The sequence below is a fragment of the Cupressus sempervirens genome, chromosome 9 (assembly GCF_028749045.1).
Source record: "Cupressus sempervirens isolate cs-2001-9-10 chromosome 9, ASM2874904v1, whole genome shotgun sequence".
Lineage (NCBI taxonomy): Eukaryota > Viridiplantae > Streptophyta > Pinopsida > Cupressales > Cupressaceae > Cupressus > Cupressus sempervirens.
Genome location: NC_143126.1, coordinates 692,728,005 through 692,751,956, shown reverse-complemented (window position 1 = coordinate 692,751,956; position 23,952 = coordinate 692,728,005).

Sequence of the window (23,952 nt, the reverse complement as noted above, 5' to 3'; positions counted from 1 at the left end):
CATGATAATATAGGAATGTGCATTAGTTGCTTAGTGTTATTTCTTTAGTTACATTTTTATGCAACACATTTTGGCACGCTCGGTGGGACCCACTTCACGGGTTCGAACTAACCATCTAATGTGTTTTTGAGTGTTTTGTGAGTGGTCAAGCTTGTAGGTTAAAAGCTTGCATTTGGAGATCAAGTTTCATAAAGAGCCTCTAATTGAACCATCAAGCCCATCATTGCATTTGGAGGACCTAAGGGAAGTTTTTTGACATAAAACACTTTATATTTTGCTTATGGCTTTATTTTCAAGTTATAGGGTACATATGCATTAAATATTCGTTATTAGAAAAAAAATTTTAAAGAAAAAAAAATTACTCCTTATTTGTTCATAGATAAATAGGTTAAAAGCAAAAAAAAGGGGGGGGGGGGGGGAGGGGGTGCGGTGGGGGGTTTGCTTTATTTTATTAATACTTTGCTTTTATATAGATTGTTTTTCAAAAAATAAAAATAAGGGGTTAGTTTAATTAAAAATCCAAAATCAAATTTAAAAAAAAAAAAAAAAATGTCAAAAGTTTAAATTTAAAAAAATAATTTGAAGGCTTAGTTTTCATTTATATCTTTTTAATGCATTTTTTACATACATATAAATTCAAAACTTTCAAAAATAAAAAATAAAAAATTTGAAAATTAAAACAAAAAAAAAATTCAAAAAAAAAAAATAATAATAAAAAAATCATTTTCTTTTGTTTTTTTAGCCCGCGAGCGCTGCTCGCGAGTGCCGCTCCCGCAGTCGCTCCCCCTTCTCCCCTGGTGCGGCCGCCTGCAGCTCCTTGTTTCCCCCCCACCGTGGCTGCATTAAACCACCGCCTCCATCCTCCGCGTCGCCTAGTGGCCGCTCAGCCAAGTCCCTTCCGCACTGTTTGCTCCCGCCACTAACCCCCGCGGCTTCATTTGCAACTTGATGCCCATGAGCGGCCGCTTCCTTCCCCGAGCCGCCCTTCCACCTCCGCTGCGCCCACGACCAACCGTCCCCCACTGCTCACAGAAACCAACCCCCTTCCCGCTCGGCCGCGAACCACTCCCTGCGCTCAACTGCGACATCTTCTCCTCCACGCGGCCGCTTCCTTCAAACCCTCCCCCGCGTGGCCCGCACCCTGCCACCACGCTCCACCTCAGCCCAAACCACTGCAACTCCTCCCTTTCGCTCACTTCCGGCGCTAAACCTCATGGCCCGCGCTCCCTGTGAGCGTCTCCTCCTGCGCCGGCCGTAACAAACCCCTCCCTCTGCTGGCGCCACCTCCTCCCACCTCCACTGCAGATCCCCTCCCCGGCGAGCTCCTCCACCCACGGCGGCCGCTCTGCACTCTCCACCTGCCCTCCTCCACAACCGTGGCCCACCATAACTGAGACTGCCACTCCGCCCGCCTGTAACTCCTTCGCCACCGCATCCAAAAACTTGCGCTCCTCTCCGCCTCCCAACCTGTAATACCCTCCTCTTGCGGCCACAAACCCTTTGCTCTGCTAACCCTAAACACCACCCATTTCAAAAACTTTTATTTTTACTTCTCTTTATTTGTTTTAATATTTAGATTAACATTGTAAAAGTTACTTTTCTTTTCAACTATATTTTAATAAAATAACGTTTGTCTTTTTAATCAACCCTTGCAAATTTCCTCTTTTTCCTTTTAAGGCAAAAATGTTAAAAAAACAAAAAAAAATTTGCTTGACTTTCTCCTAACCATCAAATTTAACCTCGCAGGTCGCTGACATCAGCACTGCATCAGCAGTCCACATGCTCTTTTAGACCATAAGGAGCAACCTTTGGTTTTTTGCTCATAACTTGAGCATACAAACTCTATTTTTGCAAAACAAAATATCGTCAAAAAGCTGATTCTGAGCCCGTTGTCATGGTGTTGGTTTCATGAGATTTTGATGCTTTTTATATCTCTTTTTTTCCTGTCAAAGACAAAACTTTATGCTAACCTTTTCATTGCAGGGTTGTTTCATGTTTGCTCTATATTTTTGATGCACTAACTTATGTTTTTGCAGGGATATCTTATCACTAATCATATTTCTTGCAAATTTTGCCTTAATTTTATTTTGGAAATGAGCTTGTATGCATACACATTCATCTTTGAATGCATGGTTAAACGCTAAAACAATCAAATTCAATCTTGAATGCCTTAAGGTCAATGGACATGTATGCCTAGGTTAGCAAACATTTTGAATTGGTGCTTAAAACGAACTCACACAATCTTAAATGCCTTAAGGGAAATTGATTTCATTTTCAACATTTTGCTTATGCACACACTTGATTTACTTTCTTGTTGATGAATCCACATTTCATTTACGTTGACGATGATTTCAAGTTGGAAAGAACATTGTATGCTTTAAACACGTGTGTCTTCAAGTAGATTACATAACCTAAAGTTTCATTAGGAATGAACGTGTGTCTGTTTGAACCCCAAGGCCACTTATGTATTCTCTCCTCTTGCGCCTTCGGGTGATCTTGGGTGCACAAGAAATAAGTGGTCTTATTTTTCTTTTCTTAGGAGGCCTGCTTGGGGATTTCATCACCCCTTGGGACGACCTCAACTCCAGCGTTCTGGCGAAGTATAAAAATTGGGAGGTGAATCGAAAGACACCTCTCTTGGAAGCATAATATTGTCACTCTTGGCTAAGCCCCAAAGAACTTGATACCTTTGGGAAGTGAAAGAGGAGATTCGGGTTACCGTCTCCCCTCGGATGTGTGGCAGTATTTTCTTTCATCTATAGATTTGGGCCTCACGTACCTTGCGTATATCGAGGACACCCTCTAGTTGATCCTTGTACATCCTAGTTGAAGCCTTGTAGGATTGTTGGTGTGTTTGACGTTCTTGAAGTGTTTGAAACACACTCGCCTTGTACATATTTCCTTGTTTGATTTTCAATCTTAAACATAAAAATCCAAAAAATCATAAAACATAAAAATCCAAAAACATCATAAAACATAAAACTCCAAAAAATCATAAAACTTCAAAAATCCAAAAAAATCAAAAACAATTTCAAAAACAACAAAAACAAGTCTTGGTTTAAGACTTCTTAGTCAAGTTGTCCACATCACTTCCACGTCACATCTTCTTTCCATCCAAGTCATCACACTCATACATCTCTTGTCCTCATCATTCGTAGCATTCCTTGATAGCTTCATCATCTCTATTCGTCCACATCAAATCCTTGTCATTCAATCTAATTCCATAGTCTTCATCCTAGTCATGATTCATCATCATCTAGCTTCAATTTCCTCCGCCAATCTCATAATGCATTCATAATTCAATCCTTCATGTCATCATCATTCTAATCCAATCCCTTGTCAAATTCAGTCATTTCTAATCAATTTCTAATTTAATCCATCTACATATTCCTCCACAATCAATCTTCTTACTTTCATTCATGTCTTCTCCTAATTCAATCTTTCACCAATCTTCTACTTAGACATAGGAGCATTATCATTAACATTGGACTTTCATTCAAAATCTCACATTCACTTGGTTAGGGTTTTTTATCAAATCAAATCAAACCCTTATCCATATCATATCCAATCAACATCAAATTTAATCAAATGAAATCCAATCAAATTCAATCAAATCAATATCAAATTCAAATCAAATCAACACAAAGTCCAACATTCACTCCTAGTCCCAAGTTCATCTTCCATCCATCATCAAATCTTTCATCACTCTTCTTCTAACATCCATGGATTTGAATTTGCTTAATCAAATGGTTGACAATCTTCAAAGACAATATGGAGTTCTACCTCATGTTCAACCTGCATATCAAATCCATCCTCAACACTTCATATCCAATTCGCATCCATCTCATGTTCATTATTCTTCTACCTTTGACAAGGGAAATCCACCTCATTATCCTTACGCTACATACAATTCCATTCCTATCCCACACACTTCCTCAAAAACAAATGCCCTTGCCATGAATATGGAGCAACTAAAGAATTATCTCTTAGCAAGCCAACAGCAAGAGGCCGCCTTCCATGCCATGTGTCCTCTTCCTCCATGTTTCGAAGATCCTAGTCCTCATGTCCCATCCAACCCCAACCCTCCATCCAATCCCCTACCCATACTTACACCTTCACACACTCCTAATCCTCCAAAATCCACATCATCCCCACCTCGTAAGGGGTTTTTCACATCACTCTTGGCTAAGTGTAAAGACCAAGATAAAGTGAGCAAAGCACCCACAGTTCTTCCTCCAAAGCATGTCATTATAGATCCCTCTTCTCCTCTAGATCCGAGCATTTCTCCACCCCATCCTTCCCCTATCCCTCAAGATTCATTTATCCCTACTCGTCCATCTCACGATCCCCTTCCTAATCAAGATCAATGCATTTCATGTACTGCACACATTATCGATTCCGCTCCATCTCAAGAGTTAGCCTCCATAGATCCTCCACTTCATGAAGAAGTTCCTTCCACTCCATCCATTAACACTCCTCCATGTCAAGATCAAATCACGCCACCTCATGGTTCCATTCCCCCCATTCCAACATATGATTCTAGTCCATCTCATGATCCACTCATTCCACTACACGATCCTCTTTTAAGTCAAGATCAAAGCACCCATTCCTTTTCCTTTCATGATCCCACTCCATCTCACGATCCTATTCTCCTTCATGATCCCCCTTGCAATCCTAATCCTCCACATGATCCTATCATGCCTATCCAATCCACTCATGTATCCCATCTACCTGGACTCACATCTTGTGTTGAAAATAATAAGTATCCCATTAATGAAATAATGTCTCAAGATGTTGGTATGCCTTCCAATCCTTCCAAATCCAAGCTTATTCCTTCCTCACTACCATCCATTTTAGGACCTTATATCCAATTCCTTCCTCACTTTCATCCTTCTTAGGTCCTTATATTCCACCGCCAAATCCTTCATCCCTTCCTTCTATTTTGGGTCCTTACGTACATCCATCCACCATATCCATTTTTTCCACTTCATCGCCTCATGGCCCTAGTCAAGATCAACAAAGGCACACATCCTTGACTTCCTTCCAATGTTCACCATCCATACGCTCTCCATCCCACTTACCTTCATGCACCCATACCATAGCCAATGGAAGCAAATTGGATGCTATAGAAAAAGCGAATGAAGCCAAAAATCCACAAAAATCTAAGGATCAACATGTCCCCTCTAAAAGACATGTCCAAGAAAAGAAAAATCTAATCCAAAGCAAAATCAGAAAGCCACAAAGGCTCAAAATCAAAATACAAAAATTTTGTGGATACCAAAGCTACTTAATGTAGCAATGAATCTCAAAGAAAGATTCACAATGACATCCAATTTTGCTAATCCAAAGGCTTCCCTCATTCCTAAATCATCTGAGCTTTCATTTTCCAAATCCGTTTTGGGTCCTTATATACCCAAATCCACCATTCCAAATCCACCGTCTCCTTCATCCATTTTGGGTCCCTATATCCCAAAATTCAAACTTTCTCCTACATATCCTCCAAAATTTCCTCTTTTCCCTCAGCCTTCAAGGTGTGTGCCGATGACGATCTTTTTGCCTCCTTCATCCACTCACTCACAAGCCTTCCAACCTAGCATCCACCAACCATTTCTTCCTCCCTCCCACTCCACCCCCTTAATCCAACCTTTTTCATAAGCCATTTTCCTCCGTTCACTACCCTACCAACATCTAGGAGCAAATAATCAAAATTCCTTGCAAATAAAAAAAAAAAAAAAGCAAAAAAAGAAAAATATCAAGGTATACTCATAATATATCTAGATGCTTGAGTCCTCCCTTTTTCTATCATGTCTTCCACTTCCACTTATCCATCCATTTACTTTTCCTCTTCCACTTGCACTCTACACTGGGGGCAAGCTTCTTCCATACCATTTTCCCTTACATATCTCCCATACTTCCATTTACCATTCCTCATCCTCTTCCATCTTTGATCTTGACTTTCACTTTCCTTTCATTCATCCATATGCATTTTCCATATCCCATGTGCATTATCCACACATTTTCCTACATGCTTCCATCATCCTTTCATGCATTTGATCTTGACATCCTATCCATATCTTCCCTTCCATAGTTCTTGTCATGTTTATTTCATCCATTTTCCATCCATACTCCTACATACTTCCATACTTTTTATGTCCTTGATCTTGGTTATCCCTTCCATTTCATCCCCTTCATATTCCACATTTCATCCATATCCTTCATATCATTATCCCTTTTTCATACCCTCCCTCCCATATCCCTTATTCATTCCACTTTCATCCCATGCTCATGATCACTACTAGAGGCACAATATCAAAAGGTTCATACATGCTTTGGAAGAGCACATGCCTCCTCTTCCCCCATACGCTAGCTTTCACACCATCTTTCCTTTTTTATGCATCCTTTCCCACCATATTTCCTTCCATTTTCCTATCCTTGGTATTGGGCATTTGGACTCCTTCGAAACATGATCCTTGCCCCACATTTTTTTTCACCACCATATCATTTGGCCCTTAATATCCTTTCACTATTCCTTGCATCCACCAACATCATGTTGCTTTTTCCTCCATTTACCATACCTTGACCCTCCCTTGTCATTGGTTCCATTCTATTCATTCTATCTCACATTCATTCAATCCATTCATTTTATCCATTCTTTAACACATTCCTCTAATCAATTCATTTCTATCCATTCTATTCGTTCATATCACATTCAATCCAACTCTTCCAATCACTTCAATCACATTCATTCATCCTCTACTTTAATCAATTTTCAATTCTTCTAATTCTTTCAAATCAATATCGATCCTACTCTCATCATTCTTCATCCTATCAACATCTATTCTTCCAATCTCATCCATGTTCATTCTTCTATCCATCATAAAATAAAAAAATAAAATAAAAATTATCAACTGTGCAATCGATACTAATCCAATCAATCTAATCTTGTAATCTTGTACATCAATCTTTAATCGATTCATCAATTTGACCCGATCAACTAATAATCCATTAACCATATTTCATCATTATCATGGGATGAATCCTTCCCAATTCTCGGATGTGCATTACGCTTAGCATTAGCTTTGCCATCCCTAATCAATCATCATCAATCAATCCATTAATGGGTTTTCAACTTGACTAGGGGCAAAATGGTGGTTTTATTTTGGTCTTTTGTGCATGGTTGTTTGATTACTTGTCTACATTAGTACTTTTTGCATTTATCATGGTCTTTGCATCCTATTGTCCCAGGAATCATGGTCTTCTATATCATGGTTTCATAAGGCATATGGTTGTATTAGACACCTTTTTCACGTACTTGACACATTGTCATCTTGGTTCCTCATACCTTCGTGCATAGTGTTAAATACAATATCAAACTTAGGTTGTTCACACCATTGCAGCATAGCTTTATCACTCTTTTCATTTTCCCCTCCATTCCATTTCGAGAGAACATCCGTGTTCTCCTAACCCGCATGTCCTCTCGAGGGGGCATACCCTTCCACCCTCATCATCCTTCCTCATCCTTTCATGACTGGGGCATCACACTACTAGTCTTATCGTCCTAGCCACTATATTTTATTCTTCTTTGGTATAACATTACTAATGTTATATCAAAGAGGGGCAAACTGTAGACACCTAAAATTGTCCAAATCACGTGTCTTGACCAATTAAATAAATATTTATTATTTATTTAATTCCCTTATCTTTAATTAAATAAATTTTACATTTATTTAATTATGTTCACCTTTTCTTGATTTAAACAAACTAAGGTTTATTTAAATCCTAACCCATCCCCTTCAATTAAGTACTTTGTTTACTTAATTAATCCTTGCCTAATCCCTCTTCGAATTAAATATTAAATTTAATCCTATTTGAGCACATGGCTCCTACCTTTAACCCTCACCTAACCTCACTTCCCTAACCTAACCCATCCTTCTAACCTAGGTCAATCTACTTATCCACTAATTAATCTTAGTTCCTCATCTCATCACATCACTAATCATTTGCACAATCCTAATCAAAGGATTAGCAAACCCTAGTCACATGTGACATGTGACTTTTACATCTCTTACAACCTTGTCCCCCTTCACATGTGAACCAAGGTGTCTCACACATGTGTGAGAAACCTTGATCCTCCAACCCTCTTACACATGTCATTGACCCATCACTTTCAAAGGTGTCTCACACATGTGTTGAGGAAACATGATCTTACACACCTCTTACACCTGTCATTGACATGTCACATCAAAGGTTGCTCACACATGTGTGAGCATCTTTCCCCCTTTGAATGGTTAAAACCCTAATCCACATGGAGTCTACTTGGCCTCCACCTCATTGACACCTCATTGATCCTGAGGGATCTTAGCCCTCCATCTTGCATTCAATCTTAGCCATCCATTGCATCCCTTTTCCTATAAAAGGAGAGCCCTCTCCTCATTTTCAAAGAAGCACTATCTACCTTATTGTTATGTTGCTGGATTTGTGAGCAACCACATCCCATGAGCAATGAAATCATCTACACTTGATGGTTTCATGAGGTTTGCATAGTGCTATTTTGTTGTTCATTTACATGTCTTCTTTCATATTTTGAAGTTTTGCATGATAATATAGGAATGTGCATTAGTTGCTTAGTGTTATTTCCTTAGTTACATTTTTATGCAACACACACACACACACACACATATATCACTCAATATAAGTTAATTATTCCATATATAACATTGTCATATATTATATATCTCATATATATAAAATATAATTTATTCGACAAAATTATAACATTAACACTCCCTCTTAATGAAGAAGGATAAAACACATAGATATTACACCATAGGTAATATTTCAAAAATAATACATATAGGAAATCTTTGATCAGAAGATTTCTAGAATATGATATCATGTAAGTATTGGTCTATCAGAATATCAACATATGATATTCACCAATTACTGTTTGATATCATATTTGGTAACATGAGCATTGGCCTATCAGAATATCAATCAAATGACATTCACCAAATACTCTGAGTAGTGGCTTATCATAACATCAACTAAATGATATCCACCAAGTACTCAATGTGGTAATGGCCTATCAGAATATCAAGGCAAGATATACACCATGTACCAAAAAATATATCTATACAAGCAACTTGTAGATAATCAAATTAATGATATCAACCGCCTAGTTGTTGATTTATAAGATAAAGCCTTTACATGAACAATTTCAAAAAAATGAATCATGCTACAAGTTATTGTAAGGACATCACTTTACAACAACTTCTCCTAATACAAGTGATAATAATTTGGAAGTTGTCACTTCTTCATGATGTACACAGGGGACAGGCTCATACATGTATGACATCAAAAGTTCACATGAAGTCTCCATGAATACTATCATGTGGTGCTGTCACAAAATTCACCATAAGCATATCAGAGAATAAGGTTTCTCCCTCTTAGTTTGATATCAACTTTTCTGACCTCTTAGCACAAAGTTCTCTCCAATGAAGTATCGGACTTCCTCTGAATCTATTATCATCCTTCTAATCTCTTGGTAGCAAGTCATGTCATGCTTCCCTAGTTCAATGGGTATACTAATAGCATAAAGCTTTCCAGCCTACATACATGAGACTTTATCCCATGAATCATAGTCTTTTTAGCTATTATAGTTTCTGACTAGTTTTGAATCCATCAACAAGGTCTAATCCTTCTGAACCAATATCATCAAAAGTTTGATTTAATCATTTTTATTTTTTGCTCCCTCTTTTTCCAAGGTTGCCTCTAATGAACTATCAGACTCCCTCTCATAATTTCACTCATCAAGGATATTTGCTTCAAGAAACTCACATTATCCAACCTAATCATTAGATGATTCATGAATCCTAAATCACAACTTCTTTGGAGCTACTATCATAAGATTGAGTCTACACAATATTTGGTAGCATACCTAATGTACCAATCTTCTTTTCCTGCAAGAACATCCTCAAAGATAAAGGAAAAGATCAAGGCAAATAGCTCTTTATAGTAATTATAGAAATACAAAATAAGAGAGAGATTACAATGAATAGATAGATGCAATACCCGAGGATAATAAATACTTATCTGTAATAATAATATAAGTTGCTCCAATGAAGGTCCATATGCATCAAATCAGGAAATGCCTCCATGTAAGAATTAAACAATTTGACTACGTCTTTTCTGCTCCCATATAAGAATGGTTCAAATGGGAATAAAACATTGGTTATCATACCCCCTTACAATGTTGGATATCCACTCTTATATTATTGAACATATAAGTACGCCAACAACATTGCATATTATAAGGTTAGATTCACCAAAGTTTAACTGAATCATATCTACTCCCTCTTTTTCTTGCATGAACATTCTTGAAGGAAAGGATCAAGGCACATAGCTCTTATAATACATAAAATAATAAGAGAGAGACTAGTAGAATACTCAAATAATAAAAGACCATTCGAATAAAATATAGATAAAATCCAAAATATATACTTTGAACATATATGCATATAAGCATTCAATCTTCTAAGTATATATTTTTATTCTATATTTTAACACATTATTTTCTAAGGTGATCAATTTCCAAATCTAGAATCACCTAAATTCTTAAGAGATTGTTGCACATCAATTTATCCTCTTACGTTAATAACATTTGTTATTATCCACTCTTGAATATATGAAACAAATAATTTCATCACTATCACCAACCAATATAATTAACTTATTCTTATTATATGAAATAACATCTATATTCAATATTGTCCATAATGAATTATTTCATATACCTAATAATATTATTAGAATTTTGTTCCAAATAATATTATCATTAACATTGAGTAAATTTATAAATAGATTATTTGAATTGATACTCTTTCAATTAAATAATCATACTTAGCTTCACTTTCCATTTCATGTAATACCTTCACTAAAAATATCTTCCCTTATGAAATAAAGAGTTTTTGCAGGTCTTTGCACTTACCTCCCATAAGCTCTCCGGATTCTTTGATATTAGGTTTAGGTTTAAGAATATCCATGTATAGATATGGTATTTCTTGTATTTGTTGTGGCTTTAATGTGCTCGGTACCTAAAACCCTTAATTAATACTTGGTGTATGTTAGCATTTAAATTGGTATGTTCTTTTCAAAGTCTTTCCCACACTTGGTGATTGATGGTCTTTGCATGTAGGTAGATGAGATCTCCTGCTACTTTCCCTTGGATTGTTTAGTATGTTTTCTTATTTCAAACGAATGTCTATGGTTGTCTTCCATTTGAATTGTTCAATATCCAAGCCAAGTGGAGGCCTGTCAACCCTTATGATTGAGTGTCTTTTGACCCATATTATGTATTCTCATGGTCCATTTCCTAATTTCGTGGTGGATATTTGGTTTCACTACTGAGACTTCTTTCCAATCTATCCTCCAAAAATTCCCTTTGGAACCAATGCCAAGTTATTCTTGATGATGTTCCTTTCAATCATCTTGCTGGAGTATTGTGATACAATCAGAGTAAGTGTATGTATGTTATTTTCTTTCTCTTTCCTATGCAATGGTCACCTCCCCTTGTACCGTCCACAAATTGATCCACATGGAAGCTTTTCGTACCTTAACAGTGGGGTCTTTAAGTGCGTTGTAAAATTTTAATCTGCCTCTTACACAATACAAAAAGACCTATTTGTAGCTTGCCCTAGACCTTATAATCTTTCTTGCACAGGGGAGAAGTCGATACATGATGCCTAGAACCAAGAATTTGATTGAGTGGTAATTTTCACATTGTCATTGTAATAAATGTTTCTGGACGATAAAATCAAGTCCTTTGCAACACTTTTCCTGAGAATCGGGCCTTTGATACTTGAAGATACTTTGACATTGATATAAAAAATAGTCAATATGTGATTGATCATCGCCCATCCTATGACATTATTTGTATCCTATACACGATAGCAAATGCCAGCGATACATTTCTTATCACCAATCAATAATCTTTGTTATTTATTTCATGATTTAGATGACAGTCAATGAAGGTAAGGAGGTTGATCTAGCAGATTCTCTAGTCTTCCATCACAAGCATAATCATTGATTATTGTAGTCTATGACACTACATTCCTTATAGGCAGGAAGGGAACCTGCTCTGATACCATGTTAGTGAAAAAGGATTTGAACTTGTAATAGCATTTGTGGAGTTTTATGTGTTTTCCAAGTTACTATTCCAATGAATATATATATGATATAAAGAGGCATGCCTCTTGAAGAGACATGTCTCTTTAATATATTAACTTACATTAGTTATAGTTATTACAAAATAATATACTCTCAATATATTATAATGATATATATATATATATATATATATATATATATATATATATATATATATATATATATATATATATATATATATATATATATATCATCACTCTTAATATAAGTTAATTATTCCATATATAACATTGTCATATATTATATATCTCATATATATAAAGTATAATTTATCTAACAGAATTATAACATTAACACTAGGAATACCTCTTACTTTTCTGAATTTTCTTATCTTGACCATATTATCAAAGTTTACATGACATAATCTTCTGTGCCATAACCAACTTTCTTCCATTTGAGCAATAAAACATGAACAATCACCAAGATCAAGATAAAATAGATTACCTCTTGTTTGTTTGCCTGATCCAATCAGATTACCTTTGTCATCCAGCAGTCTTGCCTTGCCATGCATGAATTCTACCTTGAATCCAATGTTGATTAGTTGTGCCACACTTGATAGATTATGTTTTAGTCCTCCAACCCAATAGACATTGTCACATACAAGTTCTTTGGTTAACGAGATTTGAACTTTGCCTTTTATGCAACAAGGTTCATTATTTCCAAAGTTTACACTACCACCATCATAGTCTTCAAAATGTTCAAACTTTGTTTTGTCTCCAGTCATATGATGTGAACATCCACTATCCATGATCCATGTGTCATTTTTATTGATATGAGAGATAAGTGTCATCTTATCTTCTTCTTCATCAAATTCATCTTTCACAGCAATGTATATTATTTCATCTTCACTATTATCAGAATCTTTAGCCATAAAAAAAGTCTTCTTATCTTTGTCCTTGAGTGATTTGTGATTTTTGAAATCCTTCTTGCCATTGTACTTGTGACTCTTCTTCTCATCCTTTCTTTCTTTGTTTGGGCACCTGGCAGCAATATGACCAATTTCTTCACATGAAAAATAGATTAAGGGAACTTTGCCTTTGTATTTTCCTCTGCTTCTAGAATATTTCTTTACAAGTAAAGCTTCAACAACTTCAAGATCACTATCAAAACTTTCTCTGATTCCTCTTCACTGTTTGACTGAATGTCCTTTATTTTATTTCCTTTCTCTTTGAGTGAATGTTTGGCCTCAAATGCAGATTGAATATTCTTGGAAGTTAGAACATAATTGTCATAGTTGTCTAGCTCAAAAGCTGTGAATCTTCCTACTAAGGTGTCCAAACTTATCTTGTGATTTGGCTCACACCTCTTTTCTTGAATAGTAGATACTCTAATTGAATAGATAGGAAGAAATGTTTTGAGAACTTTAATTACAATAGTTTCTTCCTTGATTTCTCCTCTAGAAGCTCTGATTGCACTGACTCTAGCTTTGATTCTTTCTATATATTTGGCAACATTTTCATCTTCTCTCATTCTCATCTGATCAAAATATCCTCTAAGGCTTTCTGCTTTGGCTCTCCTCACATTGTCATCACCACCATAGATTTCCTTTAGCTTGTTCCACATATCAAAAGTAGTCTTGCATTCTTTGATCTCATCAAATTCATCATAGCTAAGAGCATATGCAATATCAATCATCATAATGTTATGATTCTTTTTCTCAGCAATATCTCCAATAGATAATGTACCAGTAGGGGTTGTGTATTCTTCATCAAGGTATTTCAATCCTAAATCACTAATGGAGGCTAGATGAAGTCTCATGAGTCCTTTCCATGCTAAAAAGTTGTCTCTATTTAGCTTTGGAATTTCTATCTTGTAAGACATCCTAATCTTTGGCTTAGGTCCTTGAAACCTTTCTTGCAAGCACCAAAAGCTCTAATACCAATTGTTGGAAATATAGAAGGAGTAACTGGGGAAGGGGGGGGGGGGGGGGGGGGTGGTTGAATCAGTTACTACTAAAATAAATCCCATATCCCTTAGAAGTCAACAATAAAATTTAGACTGATAAAACTGATTGCTGCTGTTATTTAGTAAACAAACAGAAAATGTTATAACTCGATAAATGTAGAGTGTGATTTACATTTAGCTTATCTTAAAAATTCATAATGATTAATTTTCAATCATAAGAAAAATAACATGAACACATGAGACACCAAGATTTAACGTGGAAACCCAATATGGAAAAAACTACCAATGTAACTAGTTACTATTTTTTACTCTTCTAAAGTGAGCCCTGTTAGGAGCCAACCTAGTTAAAGGTTACAAAACACACTGTTAGGTGTGACCTTGTTAGAGGATTTAATCACCTTGCTAGGAGTGGCCTTGCAAAAGGTCTTAAAACAATTCAATGGAACTATCACCTTGTTAGAGGATTTACACCTGGCTGTTAAACCAACTCTGTTAAGAGATTTTTGATCACTGCTACAATAGTTAGAGAGTAACAATGAAATGACCTGATTGTGATGCAACTGAATTATTGATTATAGATCTCTATTTTGCTTCATACTTGATCCTCCTTGATCGAATAACACTTTTCTGCCCCACAAGGATACTTGCTTATCCTTCAAGTTCACTCTCACTCTTTCCTTCTCAATTCAAACAACACACTTGCACGCACACTAAAAAAATCTCAACTTGACCTTTCATTTATACCATCCAAATTGTCAAGTCAGCTCAAATTCAAATTACAATAACCAATAATCATCACCATAGTCGGCTAGAAATAATACTTAAAATAATTAAGCTTCTTATGCCAAAATCCTTCATTGGCTGACCCTATTTGGTAAACGTTGGTTCTAAGATGATTACCTATGTTAACCAATAGAAGCTTGGTTAACACTGCAAACTCACAAAAATATCCTTTGGCAACCAAGTGAACTCGGTGAACACTGACTCTGTCAAAATTTTCTTTGCTAACCATGTGAACTAGGTTAACATTGTTTCCTACATGAATTCCTTCAACGCTCGAGTGAGCTTGGTAGACACTGTCTTCGTAGAGTAATCTTCAGGAATGCTCAGTAGACAAGGAAAATTGTCTTGCTGACCAAGTGAGCTCAATAAGCACTGACTAACAACTGATATGACATTTGTGTAACATCAAAGACAACACACAATTTAGACAATTGTATCCAACACCCTAAACTGTGAAAGCTATACAGTAGGCGATCATGACCGTTGGCAATAGATTACAAATGATTTTTATTATTTATCATTTTTGAGATGATGTTAATTGCAATAAAAATTGATTGGCAGGATGATATATCTAAAATGAATATCCAAGGAATAATTTAGAACATTTTTATCTTGAATAAAAAACTTACTAAAAATGGTAATTATCCAAGAATAGAACCTCTATATTGAGATAACCCTTATTGAAAAAAAAATTACAAATATTTTTGGGTGATGCAAGATTTCCCTTACACCCAGAATGCTCATGCATTAGACACTTGGGGTGATTTAAGAAGTGACCTTGTCACATTTGAGGTGTTCAAAAGAGAGCCAAGATGGTCAACCTCCTCCCTTTTCATCCATTATGAATCTTCAACATGTGATCATTTCCATTTGATCATCTATATTCTTCATATGTCATGTTGCATGTGCTCCTTCCAACTCGACTATCTAAAGTGATTTCAATATCCTTTGTAGCTGAAGTAGTTGTTAAAATACTCCAATGTGCTTCTGTAACCTTATCTTCAACACCTCTTTCGCGATACATTGCCAGATCTGACATGTTGAACACTCATGAAATATTCACTTCACTAGGTTATTCTATTTTATAGGCATTTTCCAAATCATGCTTCTTTAGTATCCTACATGACCCAAACTTCTTCATCTTCAACTTGTAATGTGCTCCTACTTAAAATTTGTCCTTTCTCATTGAACCATGCCTTCATCTCCAACCTAAAATTTTGTTTGCCTCATTTTCCCAAGCATGTACTATGTATTCATTTTGGTAATGTGTTTCCTTACCTCCTCATGTAATTTCTTCATCTTTGACACTACTTGTCCCCCTTTTGTCCAAATTTCTTAATTCATAAGAATTTCTAGAACTACTTCCATCTACTCTCTGGAATGGTGATTTACTAGTGCAATCCTATTAATAGAATTATTGTATGTGAATTTAACCTATGGTAAAATCAAATCCAATCCCTTTGGTTTATTGTCAACCAAGCAGGACAACAAATTCTTCAAACTCCTATTCACCTTTCTATCTATCCATTAGTTTGTGTATGATGTGTTGAGATAAAGTTCAATTTTTTCTTTAACTTCTTCCAAAATTTTCTTAAAAATTATTCAACGAACTTGGTATCTCAATCTAAAACTATACTCTTTGATAGACCATGTAGCCTCACAAATTTCTTAAAAAATAATTCTTCCACATGAACAACATTATTAGTCTTCTTCCAAGGGATGAAATGTGTTGTCTTTGAAAACCTGTCAAGAACCACAAACTTCAATCATGCCCTCTTTGGGTCCATGGTAAACTCTAATACATCTTTTTAGATAGTTAAGGATAAGGTTGGTCTTATGTATAAGCCTATTTGTGCACTAAGGATCATGCAAGATACAAATGTGTCTTATGTTCTTTCAATTGTTCTTAGCATAGATAAAGGAACGAAACACATGTTGTAGGAGTATAAGGCATATCCTCCATTTAAGATTCACATCCTCATGGATATCACTCACGCTACTTTTTATAGATAGGGTAAGAAGATTAGTACATGTTTCTTATCCTCTAATGGTTCTTCTTGTTCCAGTGATTTCTCCTATATAAAAAAGAGGAAAGTTTCCCATGCTCTAAGACTACTATTTATGCTTCTATCAAAATTCTTCTTTCATTCACCAAGTCTTCCTTTTTAGGGACAATGATGTAGGTATCTCTCCTTGCGACACACAATGCTATGATTCTTTGGCTCCAATCCATACATGGACCAACTTTGTGTGAACTATCTTGCATACAAACATGTGTCATTAACACATGACACCTCATGAGCATATCATTAGTATTTATTTTTATTGTTTCTACAGTTATGCATCTTTGGGTTGTTGTTTCTCTATCATCCTTGCATATTATTCTACTCCATATTCCTTTCTTCTCTCAACTATTTTGGTGAGCATTAATGAGCTTCACTCTAAATGAATGCAATTTTTCGTCCTCCCTCATTTGTGCCACTTCTTATCACCTTTTTTCCCTATGTCCCTCCATTTTTATGGCCTATAAACATGCTCTAAACATAGGTGATGTCTAACCTCCATCCTTTTTTGCTCCCCCCATTTCCTTCTTGCAAGCCCATTGCAACTTTCATAAGGTCCTCAAACTTGCAATGATTGATGAGAAGCCCTCACCCCTTTTGCATTATAGAAACCTATTTGTCTACATTTGTGCTTGTAAGGAGGCTCTGCCTTCTTTAGATTTAGTCACCACACCTCTTTCAAAGGTATAATATTTTTGGGGATTTTTTATTATTTAATCTCAATTGGTATATCTTAAATAAAATTGACAAGAAAATGGCTTGGTTTCCACAAATATCTTATTCTATGATATAAATAAGCATAGTAATCTATTTGTATTACATGTTAAGTAATTTAATTTCATATACTAGATCTACATTTCTTATCGCTAAGCTCGATTTACTATTAAATTTTTTTATAAGGAAGGAGGTTTGAATGCAATCAAAGGTGCCTAGAGACCACTTGATAGACTCTCTCAAAGTTTATAGATTTGGACCCTTCCTTGAGATTTTTGCCCTCAAGAATTAGAGGGTCAATGATACCCACCCTATCTTGATAACTATCCTTTTGAGATTTAGATCACTATTCCTTGAATTGATTTAACATTCCTTCTTTAATAATAAAATTATTAGTAGCACACACACATATGTATATACACACATATATACATATATACACATAAATAATTTTTTTGCATTCATGTTTCTTCAAATTTATCCAATCCAATTTAATGTTGAATACCAGTGGCAAAATTGAACATGACAATGACTAGTCAACAATCTCTTCTTTGATACACAACTTCTATTTATTTCCTACTAGCAAATACTAAACCTATCGTCACGTCCACATTTTAAGATTGAATTTTAATAATTATTAAATAATAGAATATTATTGAATAAATAATGATAATAAAATCATCCACTACAAGTAATATTAAAATATAAAAAATAATAAACAATAATAAAATATTATTATAATATATACAAATAAACATTAATATAATATTTTTTTATCGGTAAGAGGCCGAAGACAATATTAATGATCATGAATAGATTTGAACCCAAAACCTCTTTGATAAGAGGTTCACAATTTTACCATTGTGCTGTAGGTTCTTACCTTAAACATTAATATAATCTTATTATTAATTTAATTATAATTACAAATAAAGAAAATTAAATATTAATGCAACTATAATGGATGAATAAATAAACAAAATTTACTACAAGAGAGAATATTGTGGGTTAGTGCAAGAAGTTGGGTCTCGCTTTTGGCCAAAAAGTGGAAGTGGTTTTCCTTTTTTTGAAATATATTGTCAATTGATGCCAAAATTTGAGTCATTTAGAGATCAATTATAAAAAAACTTCAAAAAAAAAAATTGTAGTGCCCGGGATCTTCTTTTTGAATATGTAATTTATTTGTATATGATCCATATGATAGATTTTTTTTTGATATGGATCTTTAAAAACCACTTTTTCTAAATGCATGTTTTAGGAACATACCACGTTTGTTTACGGACACCATAATTTGGCACAACTAAATAAAATTTGTGAATCCTTTTAAACGAAGTTACCTGACACACCAAAGATTGATGAGAATAATTTTCTTGAATTATTTTTTAAATTAATTTTTAATTGCCGATTAAGCTAATTTCTAAAACCTCTTGTGTACGAATGCCATAATTTAATCAAAATTTAAATTTTATTCGGATTTTTTTTGTAACTTCAAAAGAATTGTGTAAGGATTGATGACATGTAAATTAGTTTACAAACTATGAAAATTTTAAAATGTTATTAAAGTTTTAGTGAATGTCACTATTTAAATTTTAAGAGATACTTTTGATTAATATATAATGGAAAAATAGCAAATGAATTCATAACACTATAAAATTTACATTTTTGAAATCACAATATTAAGACCTATAATGTGTTTTTGTTTTGTCAAAAAATTCAATGGGCATGACCATATAAAAATGATGACAATCCCTGAAATTGTCGATTAAATGCCTTAGTCAAAAATTGGTTCATAAAGGCATAGGCTTGATTCATAAAAGCATAGGCTTGGTGGGACCAAGCCTATGCCATGCCTCTGCCCAAGGAAAACCCCCATAAAATTTCATGCCCATAGCAAATTTGTGTCCATGGCACTAGAATCAGGCACCCGATTTGCAGTTCAAAAATTAGGTACCCAATTTGAATTTAGTCGTTAACTGAATTGGGCACTCAATTTTTAAACAATTGGGTACCCAATTCTAACGTACCCATTGGGGCCCAAAAGACCATTTTTCAATGATTGCAATGACTGAATGACAATTTCAAACTACAACAACAAATATCTGTCATGATTATTTTGTTTTCTTGTCTTCTTCTACAATTTCCAAGCTATTGAGTTGAATTCAAAACTGGTGCAAACATGGGATCAAACCAATGAAGAAAGAAGGAAATAAAAGCTCTGAAAAATGAGGAGATTGCAAAAAATAAAGAGAATGAAGCACAACGTCAATGAGAGAGAAGACAAAGAATTAGAGAGTTGAGCAATGTTTCAAAGGAGAAAGACATTGAGGATACCATGATGGATGAAGAGGCTAAAGGAGAGAACCCAATACAAGGAGATTCAGGTGCACATTCAATACAAGCATGTCTCCAAACCCTCGAGTTTTTTCTCATGATGAAATTGGTGATTTTTTAGAAGTAGGTTCCGATTTAAATGATTTAGATTTTCTTTATGAGAATAGATTGCCAAATGATCATGCACAACAAACTCCAATGGAAATGCATCCCCCAAAAGAAATACCAAGAAAAAATGAAAATGAGATTCAAATTCCAAATAATAGTGAAAATGAAATGCCAATTGAAAATAAAAATGGTATGAATGTAATTAAATTTATTAATCTAATTGGTTTTGATTAAGAAGACTCTGCGAAAAATATCAAAAAATTTGCAAAAAATGCTAAAAAAATAGAAAGCATCTCAACAAACTTTTTGTATCAAGCATCTCAGCGAAGAAATCAGCGAGGTAACTACTAGAGGGTTGAAAAGAAATCAAGAAACCCATCAACGACTCCTGCCACTTACGCATATGCAGAAATCAACTCTTCTCCAAATCACCGCTTCTCTGACAAGAAGAGGTTACAGCCATGGAAATCCACAAATTTTGTTTTGCCTCCCAAAATTTTTTTATATAAAAACCTCGAATAAATTCGAGATTCTTAGCGAGCATTACGAATAGGTGTGCCCTAAATTGAATCAAGCTAATCAATTTCAATCAAGGGCCACTCCAGCCTTTTTGTTAACTCCCCTAGCTAGAAAAGAAATCAACATTAATCATTACATGATTAAGGAAAGCAGTGAGGTGTTGAAGTTTCATCGCTAGATTTCGAAGCCTCATGCCCTTCGACCTTCTTTCCCTCGCCCCATTATTTTCTCTACTACTAGCTTGGATAGCCAAATTAGGGTTTTTAATCTTACCAAATATTCAGGCAATAATAAGTTTCATCTACCTTTGTAGTAGTCAGGGCTTCATCTCAATAATTCCTTAAACCTCTCTCACAAGATCCAACCCAATAGGCGAGATCCCTCAGTTTTGTCAGTCCCTAGAAGCTCTCCCAAATTCTATGTTCCCCTCATCACGAATCTTAGGATGCTAGCCCCACAAGAGATACCCTTCTTTTTTCTTGTTCTTCACCGGTTGCACATTCTCCCAAACCAAAAGATAAGTCAATCATAATTAGTTTCCAAGCTAGTGAAGAACAATGGCAAGAGTATCAAAAAGTGTGCATTTTTGCATATTGGAGTGGTCCAAAATGTGAATTGCTCAACCTCAGCAACTAGATAGAAGATTAACCTCAACAACTAGACAAAAGATTATTGCAAGAAATAGGTAAGTATATCTCACTACTCTGATAGACTAGTTAATTTGCACTGCAGTGATGAATTTGTTAAAAAGGATTTTCTTTATGTCTCTAAATGTTTTTTTATGGGCTATGCTATGAGATTTATTGATTGGGCTCCAAATTGTAATGAATGGATGTTAGAATTTTCTATCCTGACTTGGTTTAGCATCCAATCAGTTCCTCTAAAACTCCTTCACCTGGATATCATTAAGGAGTTAGGGTCATTCCTGGGTGAATTGATAGGCCTGGATTCCTTTTTTCAATTTTGTAACAATATCAAACTACTAATCAAATGTAAAGTTAATAGTTTGGAATCTAATAAGGTTAAAGTAAATACTAACAGAGCAACTTATAAACTAAAAGTACATAAATATGAAGGCAAAATATTACAAACTATCAGACTAGATAATGATAGTAAAATTACCTTCAAAACTTTACAATTAATTGCAAATCTCAAAAGTACATTCCCCATGATAAATAACAGGAACCAAAAAGAGCATCAAAAGGATTCTTTACAAAAGAAGGATGTACTCAAGTCCAATAAGAACATTTTAAAAAAAATTGATCAATTCCAAGAACAGGGGTCAACAAGTATAACAAATCCCAGGAAGGAAACCCCATCGTTAGATCCTAGACACAACCTACCACTAACTCTCAAGGAGATAGAAAAGAAAGTGTTAGAGAAAAAGCAAGAAGACAAGATAATTAGCAATTAGTATTAAGAAAAAAAGGAAACAACATAGCATCAAAACCTAGCAAAGAAAAAGAAGATGAATCAAATATTGGTAAAAACAAAGGAGAAAATCCTCTTCCAAACCAGCAGAAGATAGGTGAGAATCACTGCACTAGAGATTTTAGTTCAGACGAAAAAAAAGTAGAAAAGACATGGGTACTTCAAAGCTACATGGATGTACAATTATCAAAAGGAAAGCCAGGGGGATCTCAAAGAAAGAAAAGAAGAATAAGGAAAGCAATGCTTCAATTGAGAAGGTAAAATCACCAGAGAAACTGGAAATACAACATGTTAAGAAGTTGTTGGGTTTAAAAGACAACAAAATAGAAGAAACATAAAATGTCCTTCTATTTGGTGAAGCATAAGTGGAAAATGGGGTGTTTATGAAACTAGATGAGGATATGAGATCTCTCCAAGTTCATATAATAGAAGGTGGGGAAGAATTAGCAACCATTACCAAAGAACCAATCAGACGATGTTCCAAATTTTGGCAAATGCCACCAGCTAAACTAGATTTAACTATTTTATGTGGCAGCAAGTACAAGGATAAGAGTAGTGATTAATTTGAAATAAAAAGATGGCTAATACAAGAGTTCCAAGAGTTTTTACACAAAGACTTAGCTAGGGAGGTAGAGTTGGACAATATGAACCTAGATAAGATTGAAGTAGCCAATCTAGAAGCCTTGCTCGAGGAATTAATTGAAGTCTTTAGCTTTGAGAACATTGATAGGAGTAGGGAAGCTCAAAAGGAGAGCCTAATCCAAAAAAATTTTAAACTAGGAGGGGATAATTATACCTATGAAGATCTAGAAGAAGACTTATTAAAGATAGAAGGAGATGATAAAAATGAGGAATCTTTATAGCCAATCAATGCATTTCTAGAGAGTATGCAAGACAAGGTATATGAGGAAATTGAGATCAGGAGGTTTACATCTATAGAGGACAGAACTACAAATGACCATCTAAACATTGTAGAGAAGATAACTTAGGAACTGAATAGTGAAGATAAGGATGGCAAAGAAGGTAATCATTCTAAAATTTCTTTAAGTGCACAAAAGAATATAGAACAATTGGGTATCTAGATGAATCAGGAAGGAATCAAATCCCCTAAATGTGGCATGGTGAAACCTAAAAGAGGTAGGAAATCTCTCAAGGATCTTAGAGAAGTAGATGGTCAGGCCAGAGAGCAACAAAAGATCAGTCAACTTGTCAATGTAGGGAAGGGGAAGTTCCTTCCTGAGGAATTATAATGATCACTACTTGGAATGCTAGGGGCTTAAATGTCCCTAGCAAAATGAGACTACTTAAAAAAAATCTAAAACTATTTGAATCTGAAATCATTCTAATTTAGGAAACTAAGTTAAATAAGGAAGAAGGTACTAAGCTAGAAAAGAAGATAGGAAGTTGGAATATCATATTACATGAGTCTAGAGGGGCTTTCAAAGGTTTAGGTTTCATATGGAACCCTGGAAAGTTACTTTAGAAATTTTTAACTACAACAATAATTGGTTAAGTAGTAAAGTTAAAAGCACCAATTCTAACCTTCAGTTTATTTTGGTAAATGTATATGGTCCAACCTACAATAATGACAAGAAATGTGTTTGGGATGAAATCACCTTATTCATCAATAGTCACAAGAATGATCTAATCCTTCTAGGAGGAGACTTTAATACCATATTAAATATCAACAAAAAAGTGGGAAGTATTCAGCGAACCTCTCAAGCTTCTAAAGACCTCAAATGATGGTTTGATATCAATAATCTAATTGACATATCGTTTAACAACAAAAATTATACATGGAACAATAGAAGAAAGGATTTTGCATACATTGTTGAGAAGTTGGATAGGTTCTTCCTTAAAGGTGAGCTAAGTGGTA